This window comes from Salmo trutta, chromosome 16 (genome assembly GCF_901001165.1).
Source record: "Salmo trutta chromosome 16, fSalTru1.1, whole genome shotgun sequence".
Lineage (NCBI taxonomy): Eukaryota > Metazoa > Chordata > Actinopteri > Salmoniformes > Salmonidae > Salmo > Salmo trutta.
The window spans coordinates 26,590,249-26,600,435 of NC_042972.1; the positions used below are offsets into that span (position 1 = coordinate 26,590,249).

General features: G+C 39.8%; 1 pseudogene; it reads left to right on the plus strand.

Moving 5' to 3' along the window:
- Positions 1–4,727: 4,727 nt before the first annotated feature.
- LOC115151206 (ammonium transporter Rh type B pseudogene) lies at positions 4,728–9,535 on the plus strand (annotated as a pseudogene).
- Positions 9,536–10,187: the final 652 nt, after the last annotated feature.

The window sequence follows — 10,187 nt, forward strand, 5'->3', positions numbered from 1 at the left end:
TTTAAAATGTCTCCTCTTAATTATACGAGGATTAGTATTTTGCTGTTTCGTATCTCTAATACATACTATGGGAAAATTATCACTAAATGAATCTGCAAATACTCCACTAGACAAATATTTATGTGGGTTATTAGTACAAATGTTATCAATCAATGAGGAGTTAACAGGGATTTTCACATTTAGCCGTATGGGTTTGAGATAAATTGAGTCAGATTAAAATCAATGCATATACTCTTAAATTGATCTGAGGCCAGGGATAGCCAATCCATATTCAAATCCCCTAAAATGACCGAACTCCGAGGACAGAAAAAGGTGTTAAACACTCAGATATTACACAAATAGCATCCGCCATGGCAACAGGGGCACAGTAAATCCAAGCAACAAATACATGTATATTCTGGTTTATGGACACATCGACAACAAGGAGCTCAAATTTATGGGAACAGAAATATTTAAAGATTGGGACGCCAAGAAATTTGACTTTACGTATATGGCCACTCCACCTTAACCCCTAACCTAACCCTAACCTTAACCCTTACCTAACCTTAACCCTTACCTTAACCATTTAAAATGTCGACTTCAATGGGGGTAGGGAAGTCCCAATGATTCCGGATAACACTGACCATTTTTTTCTAGAAAGGACTGTGATACGGTTTGTGACACCAGCATTCAAATGAGATACAGCTACAACCGGAAGTGACTTTTTCGTAACAGGTTAGGAGAAGTAATGTGGCAGGCTATGAGAATTAGGTTAAGGTTAGGAAAAGGGTTAGGGTTAGCAAAAATGCTATCCTAACCTGCTACGAAAAGTCACTTCCAGTCATAGCTGTATCGAAGTGGTGTGGATTTAGGGAATCACACATTCAAACACCGTTATATGGAGAATTATTTCAAAAAGCTGAGAAACTGTATCTATTAAAATGCAGGACGCATACATAGCTACAACATTATTCTACTGTAAATAAATGTCACTCACAGAACCAAAATGTTAGACTCATGAGGCTGTCATCTATGCATGTATTGATAAGCCTATATGAGAAAATTATGCGTAGGTTGACTATTAAAAATATAGTTTTTATTCATTTCATTACAGTAGTCTATATTTAATCCCAGATGAAATAGCTAAACCTAATCATTTTTATGAAGTCTAGATCAGGGAAAGCCACAGCTTTATCAGAATCATCCCACTGGGCACACACTGGTTGAATCAACGTTGTTTCCACGTCATTTCAATGAAATTACGTTGAACCAATGTAGAATAGACGTTGAATTGACATCTGTGCCCACTGGGATAGGCCTGCATCACCAGAAGATGAACACCCATATCTAATAATCTACAGGGGGTGCATACTATCTTTTATGTTGCTTAAATGATTGGAACGATGCCACAATTCAATGCAAGATTTAAAAGTTGTGGAAAAATCTAGACAACTAAATATGAGGCATGTGAGCCATTTGGAGTTGACAAGCAAGATATTTCTACATGACACCCCCTCCCACGTAGTCAAAGAAGGTGGCTAAATGAAGATAGTTCACTCAGGCCGTTCATCATTGAAAAAAAAGGTCAGTTCCAGTCTACTTAACCAACACCAACCCAACGCTGCAACCTAGTCTCAGAGTAGTTCGTATTATTATGTACGTAAATCCGAGAAATATAATTTACTATGATATGTATGGTATGTATTCATTTGTGAATGTCCATCACCCATTTCGTATGATATGTTCTGAATTACAATTTGTATTAAATGTCACGAATTTGCAAAACGAACAATAGGTCATGTAAAATGTACAATATGTTACGAATTAGAAAAATGTATGAAATGTTTACGAATTCTAGCTAGGTGGCTAAGTGGCTAACATTAGCTATGCTAGGGGTTAGGGCCCAGTGGTGGAAAAAGTACCCAACTGTCATACTTGAATAAAAGTAAAGATACCTTAATAGAAAATGACTCAAGTAAAAGTTAAAGTCACCCAGTAAAATTCTACTTGAGTAAAAGTCTAAAAGTACTTGGTTTAAAATATACTTAAGTATCAAAAGTAAAAGTATAAATCATTTCAAATTCCTTACATTTAACCAAACCAGATGGCACCATTTGTTTCATTAATTTACGGAATGCCAGGGGCACACTCCAACACTCAGACATCATTTACAAGCAAAGCATGTGTGTATAGTAAGTCCGCCAGATCAGAGGCAGTAGGCATAATCAGGGATGTTCGGTTGATAAATGCGTGAATTTGACTATTTTCCTGTCCTGCTAAGCATTCAAAATGTAACAAGTACTTTTGGGTGTCAAGGAAAATGTATGGAGTAAAAAGTACAATATTTACTTAAGGAATGTAGTGAAGTAAAAGTAGTCAAAAATATAAATAGTAAAGTACAGATACCCCAAAACACTACTTAAGTTGTACTTAAAAATATTTTTACTTAGGTACTTTACACCACTGGGTTAGGGGTTAGGATTAAGGTTAAGGTTAAGTTTAGGAGTTAGGTTAAAGGCTTAAGGTTAGGGTTAGGTTAAGGGGAAGGGTTAGCTAAAAGGGTTAAGGTTAAGGTTAGGGTAAGGTTTAGCTAACATGATAAGTAGCTAAAAAGTAGTAAGTAGTTGATAATTAGCTAAAATTGTCCATGATGGGATTCAAACTCGCAACCTTTGTGCTGCTAGACGTTCATGTTGAACGCCCACCCATCCACACCGACCAACCACCATAATTTTGTTTTTGCTTTATGGAACCATGTCTTAAGTAACTATTCCAAACGTAACATATCATACTAATTTGAGTATCACAGATTTACATTTACTATATTACGTCTAGTCTAGTCTAGTCTACCAGTGTGATTCTCCCCCTCTCCTCCCAGCCAGCATAGCTAGATTGAGGGAGTGAGGGACACAATGGAGAACGGCAATTGGTGAGCTTAGAGCAGGTTCCTGCCGATAAATATGTTTTATGTTATAGGGTGCTACCTATATGCCTAATATATGTGAAACTAAAATGTAGGCTAGGGTAGTCTAGTCTAGAAAGCGATTGGTGATAAATTGAGATACGCTAGATAATGTTATCCTAGGCTACATTTGAAATGTCCTATAGAAAACATTACATATGCAGAAATATGCCAAATCCACAAAGCTTATTGTATGACATGCACAATTCAAGAAAACAGTTTTTGAGTTTTCTAAAACCCCACTCAGAGATGTCATAGATGAGAATGACTAGGCCTACTCCTAAACTGAGCGGGAAATTGGCACAGCAAAATAGTGCATGTCATCCCTGAAAATAAATCATAGCTTACAAATTCTGAGAATACAAAATATAATTATTATCAGGTGGGGTCGAATTTTGGAGGACCACTGTTGTAGAGAGTTCATGTAATGTCTATGTATTCCCACTAGATGTCAACATACTCACACAATGAAACACAATTTGAAACAGAGCTTGCCTGCAATGCATCAATGTTTACAAAATCACTTACCAACCCAATACCAGTTCACTGTGAGGTATTGGTCCAACACCAGTTCACTGATAGGGGCTAAAGCAAAGGTATTTACTCCAATGCAGAGGTGTAGTCAAAAATTCGTTGGTGGGTGGGACTGCAGAAATATGCTGTGGAATATATTGTGCTGTATTCTAATGAAGTAGAATTACTAGTAATTGCAATGAATAAAAAGAAATCCAAGTTTTTTTGTTTAGTAAAAGGGTTGAATACTGTAATACCTTGAAGGCATTAGCTCATTAGCTCAGTGCTTTTTACAGTATTAAGACTGTATCACAACCAGCCGTGATTGGGAGTCCCATAGGGCAGCACACAATTGGCCCAGCGTCGTCCGGGTTTGGCCGACTGTCGTTGGATAGAGATGACCAAATGCAGCGGGAATGTGGATGCTCATCTTTATAATTTATTAAATAAAGAGAACCTCAAAACAAAAGACGACAGTTTCACAGGCTAAGAACACTAGCAGTGCAAAAGACAACTACCCACAAAATCCCCAGGTGAAAACAAGCATCTAATATATGACTCCCAATCAGGAACAACGACGTACAGCTGTTCCTGATCGGGAGCCACACAAACCACACAGAAATAGACAGACTAGAAAACCATAGAAAACCAACACTAGAACATATAATCAAACCCCAGACTACATAAACCAAACACCCATTTAATAACACACACAACCCGAGCCATATGAAACAAATACCCTTCTGCCACGTCCTGACCAAACTACAATACAAATACTCCCTCTACTGGTCAGGACGTGACACCGACGTAGGCCGTCATTGTAAATAAGAATTTGTTCTTAACTGACTTGCCTAGTTAAATAATGGTTAAATAAAAAAATTGAAAATACAAAAATGAATCCCTCTCACAATAGAAATTCTAATTTGAGGCTTAAAGTAACAAATAGTTGGGAAGTAAAAAAAACATTTACTTTCTTAATCAAAATAGACCCTCCATGGCTACAACCCTACCAATTTATTTTATTTGAATCTATAATAATTCCATCAGTACACATTGTGTTGTGAAACTGTAGAACATGCTGGTTAATTTGAGGGACCAAAGTACAACTCTGTCCTGAGTGGGAGAGATGTGGAGTCCTTGTGTAGCTGTGTGGTGTGCGTGCGTCTGCTCTCTGCCCAATGCTGGTAGACACTTATCTGGCTGGAGAGGTAGAAAGGGAAGGAGAGAGCGCTGCTGCTAGAGTAATTGGTCTCTGTGAGCTGTCCATTGCACCATGAATAAGTTCACTAGCCTGAGGGTGCGCTCGCCAGTGCTGGAACTGGTGATGGAAGTGGTTTTCCTTGGTCTCTGTGCCAGCTTTGTCACCTATGACGACAATGCCAATGGCAAGTTTCAGGAACAATGAGACCAAACCTATGGACAACTCCCTGTATCAAGACTGTCCCTTCTTCGCTGACATGCAGATGATGATCTTTGTCTGCCTGCTGGCCTTCCTGCGGCTGCCTGCTGGCCTTCATGTGGCTTTACGGCTTTAGTGGGATGGTCTTCAGCCATCAACCATCCAGTGGGAAGGTCCAGGGCTACTTGGTCCAGGGCTACTTCCAGTTATACTCCGATGGAAATATCCACCTTGGGGTCGTCAACCTGGTCAATGCTGAGTTTACATGCACCGTGGTGCTTATCTCATTTGGGGCGGTGCTGGGAAAGAACAGCCCGCTAGAGGACCTGCTAGAGGTCCATATCTTTGCCGTGACAGAGTGGGCTGTGCTGAAATACCTAAAGAACAACGACGCAGGTGGCTCCATCCTCATCTATCTGTTTGTCTGTTACTTTTGGTTGGGGGTCACGTTTGTGCTGTACCAGTCGAGCCTGAACGATGGCCACGTCAAAGAGATTACTAGTTACCAGTCAGACATCCTGTCGGTGATGGGCACCCTGGTTCTCTGGGTGTTCTGGCCCTCTCAACTTTGACCAGCACAGGCTTGTCCTGCAGACCTTCATAGGCCTCAGCTCCTTGTCAATGACAGCCTTCGCCTTATCTGCCCTATTCAAAAAGAGAGGCTAGATCACCATGGCCAACATTCAGAATGTGACTCTGGCGGGTGGTGTGACTGTTGGGGCCTCCGTGGACATGATGATCTCCCCTGCAGCCGCCTACGCCCTGGGGGTCATGGGTTGCACAGCCTGCTTCACGGGATACAGGTACCTCACCCCTTTCCTGAACTGCCGCTTCTGTCACATCTACTCCCGCTCCCCCTCTACGGCGCTCGACGTCACCAGTTTATTCATTATTACGCACACCTGCCACCATCATTACGTGCACCTGCGCCTCATGAGACTCACCTGGACTCCATCTCCTTCTTGATTACCTCCTCTGTATCCGTCACTACCTTTGGTTCTGTCCCCAGGCGTTATTGACTCTGTGTTTGTGTTTCTTGTTTTGTTCTATGTTCTGTTATTTATTGAACTCACTCCCTCTACTTGCTTCCCAATTCTTAGCGTACACGTTACAGCTTCAGGATCCAAGACCAGTCTGGCATCCATAATCTCCACGGCCTCATCGGTCTCATATCCTGCATTTATGCCATCCTCATGGCCAACAAAGAAACCTATGGCCCCAGTATATACCAGATCTTCACCCACCGCGCACCCTGGAAGGAGACCCAAAGCTGCTGGAGCTGCAGCAGCTGATCCCCAGGGCTGAAGTCCGGCCTGGGCCGCACCGCCAATGGGCAGGCCCTCTACCAGGTGGCAGCTACACTACATGACCAAAAGTGGGTGAACACCTGCTCATCGAACATCTCATTCATTAAATCATGGGCATTAATATGGAGTTGGTTCCCCGATCTCAACAAACCTTTTTTGTATGGACCTTGTTTTGTGAACTGGGGCATTGTCATGCTGAAACAGGAAAGGGCCTTCCCCAAACTGTTGCCACAAAACACAGAATCGTCTAGAATGCCATTGTGTGCTGTCGCGTTAAGATTTCCCTTCACTGAAACTATGCGGCCTGAACCATGAAAAACAGCCCAGACCATTATTGGCCTACACACAATACTCCACCATGTCAAAGTGGAATTATGTTTTTAGAGATTAACAAATTGATTACAAATGGAAAGCTGTAATGGCTTGAGTGAATATTCCACTCCTTTGTTATGGCAAACCTTGTTTTCAAGTTTGATTGCACACATAACACAGAGGTGGTATCATTGGAAGTACATATTTGTAACGGCAGTCTGAAAGAGTAGACCAAAGTGCAGTGTGGTTAGTGCTCATCTTTGTAATTTAATGGAAAAAGAGAACACTTTACAAATAAACAAAAGCCAAACAGTTCAGTCAGGTAACAAATGACTAAACAGAAAATAACTACCCACAAAACCCCAAAGGAAAAACGCTGCTTAAGTATGACTCCCAATCAGCGACAACGATGTACAGCTGTCCCTGATTGAGAGCCATACCAGGCCTAAACAAAGAAATACAAAGCATAGAAAAAAGGACAGAATGCCCACCCAAATCACACCCTGACCAAACCTAAATAGAGACATAAAAAAGGCTCTCTCAGGTCAGGGCGTGACAATATTAGGCATCAACAAGGTCACAAGATTTATTGATACAGTGCCTTCAGAAAGTAATCACACCCCTTGACTTTTTCCCAAAAAAACTGTCACAGCCTGCGTTTAACATGTACTAAATTAAGATTTTTTTTGTCATTGGCCTACACACAATACCCCATAATGTCAAAGTGGCATTATATTTTTAAAAATCTTTACAAATGAATAAAACGTTTAAAGGTGAAATGTTTTATGAAAATAAGTTTTCAACCCCTTTGTTATGGAAAGCCTAAATAAGTTCAGGAGTAAAAGCTTACTTAACAAGTCACATAAGTTGAATGGACTCACACTGTGTGCAATAATAGTGTTTAACATGATTTCTGAATGACTGCCTCATCTCTGTACCCCACACATACAATTATCTGTAAGGTCCCTCAGTTAAGCAGTGAATTTCAAACGCAGATTCAACCACAAAGATCAGGGAGGTTTTCCAATGCCTATTTGTAGATGGGTAAAATAAAAAAGCAGACATTGAATAACCCTTTGAGCATGGTGAAGTTATTACATACACCATATAAAGTGTATCAATACAGTCAGTCACTTCAAATATACAGGTGTCCTTACTAACTCAGTTGCCGGAGAGGAAGGAAACCACTCAGGGATTTCACTATGAGGCCAACGGTGACTTTAAAACAGTTACAGACAGTGGTGGAAAAAGTACCCAATTGTCCTACTTGAGTAAAAGTAAAGATGCCTTAATAGAAAATGACTCAAGTAAAAGTGAAAGTTACCCAGTAGAATACTACTAAGTCTGAAAGTATTTGCTTTTTACATATCCTTAAGTGTCAAAAGTAAATGCACATAAGTAAAATATACATAAGTGTAAAAGTATAAATCATTTAAAAAAATGTATATTAAGCAAACCAGACTGCACCATTTTCTTGTTTTTATTTATTTACAGATAACCAGGGGCACACTCCAACACTCAGACACAATTTACAAACTAATAATATGTGTTTAGTGAGTCCACCAGTTCAGAGGTAGTAGATGAGGGATGTCCTCTTCATAAGTGCGTGAATTAGACCCCTTTCTTGTCCTGCTAAGCATTCGAAATGTAACAAGTACTTTTGGGTGTCAGGGAAAATATATGGAGTAAAATATACATTATTTTATTTAGGAATGTAGTGGACTAAAAGTATAAGTGGTCAAAAATATAAATAGCAAATTAAAGAATAGATACCCCCCAAAAATGACTTAAGTAGTACTTTGAAGTATTTTTACTTAGTTAATTTACACCTCTGGTTACAGAGTTTAATGGCTGTGATAAGACAAAACTGAGGATGGATCAACAACATTGTAGTTACTCCACAATACTAACCTAAAATTAATGAAAAGGAGGCTTATACAAAATATGCATCCCGTTTCTAATAAGGTAATTCCAACACATCCATCACTGAGTACCACTCGGCAGTTTTTTAGGATAAATATAAATGGACTAGAGCTAAGCACAGGCAAAATCCTAGAGGAAAACCTTGTTCAGTCTGCTGTCCAACAGACACTGGGAGACAAATTCACTTTTCAGCAGAACAATAAACTAAAACACAAGGCCAAATATTCACTGGAGTTGCTAACAAAGATGACATTGAATGTTCCTGAGTGGCTTAGTTACAGAAGACCAATCTATCAAGTTCAGGTCATGCTGAATTATTAAAAGTGAAGCTCAAAAGAAACATATATGGTCAGATCCATAAATATTTGGACATTGTATTATTTTAGCTGTCTACCACAGCATATTGCAGTTTAAATTCAATAATGAATAATGAATGAATATGAGCTGAAAGTGCAGACATTCAGCTTTAATTTGAGAGTATTTACATCCAAATCGGGTGGAGGAATTACAGCACTTTTTACATGTGGTCCCCCTCTTTTTAAGGGACCAAAAGTAATTGGACAATTGGCTGCTCAGCTGTTCCATGGCCTGGTGTGTGTTATTCCCTCATTAGTTAATTTACAAGTAAGCAGTGTTGTGGAAATTCTTACACAGGGATACTCAAAGTCAATCTTAATATGAATCATTGTTTATTGTCAGCGCGCTGGAGAGATTCCAACCAACTCAATGCACCATAATACACATGTCAATCAGGAGCTCTGCTTGGGCAGTCCCAGCAGTTGTCTTATATATGGTTATACACAGACAAGTTATATTTGCATGATTTAGCATAATTAATTAATCATTACAGTTTTGTTTCATTCATGTGGCTGACCAATACTGGTTCATAACATGTGATAGCAATACCTTACAAGGCTTCTTCTCTCTAAGCTGAGACATTGAAACTGAGATATCTTTCGTTCTCAAAACAAGGTCTGGGCGTACTGCCAAATTGCAGCTACTGATAGTGATGATTCGTTCAGTCAGCCACTTGCATGAACACAAAAATTGGTTTATAGAACAGCATATGAATAGAACACAGAAATTAGTTATAAGAAAGCACATGTATAACATTTCTATCACAGGAGATACAACGTCTAGAGTTGATTTCAAGTGTGGCATTTGCATTTTGAATCTGTTGCTGTTAACCCTCAATATGAAATCCAAAGAGCTGTCACTGCCAGTGAAGCAAGCCATGGTTAAGCTGAACAATCTAAACAAACCCATCAGAGATAGCAAAAACATTAGGTGTGGCCAAATCAACTATTTGGTACATTCTTAAAAAGAACAAACTCGCTGGTGAGCTCAGGAACACCAAAAGGCTCGGAAGATCACGGAAAACAACTATGGTGGATGACAGAATTATTTCCCTGGTGAAGAAAGACTCCTTCACAACAGTTGGCCAAATCAAGAACACCCTCCAGGAGGTAGGCGTATCTGTGTCAAAGTCAACAATCAAGAGAAGACTTCACCAGAGTAAATACAGAGGGTTTACCACAAGATGTAAACAAACCATTGGTAAGCCTCAAAAACATCTAAAAAAAAGCCTGTACAGTTTTGGAACAACATCCTATGGACAGATTAGACAAAGATCAACTTGTACCAGAATGATAGGAAGAGAAGAGTATGGAGAATGGAAGGAACTGCTCGTGATCTGAAGCATACCACCTCATCTGTGAAGCACGGTGGAGGTAGTGTTATGGCGAGGGCATGTATGGCTGCCAATGGAACTTGTTCCCTTGTATTTATTGAT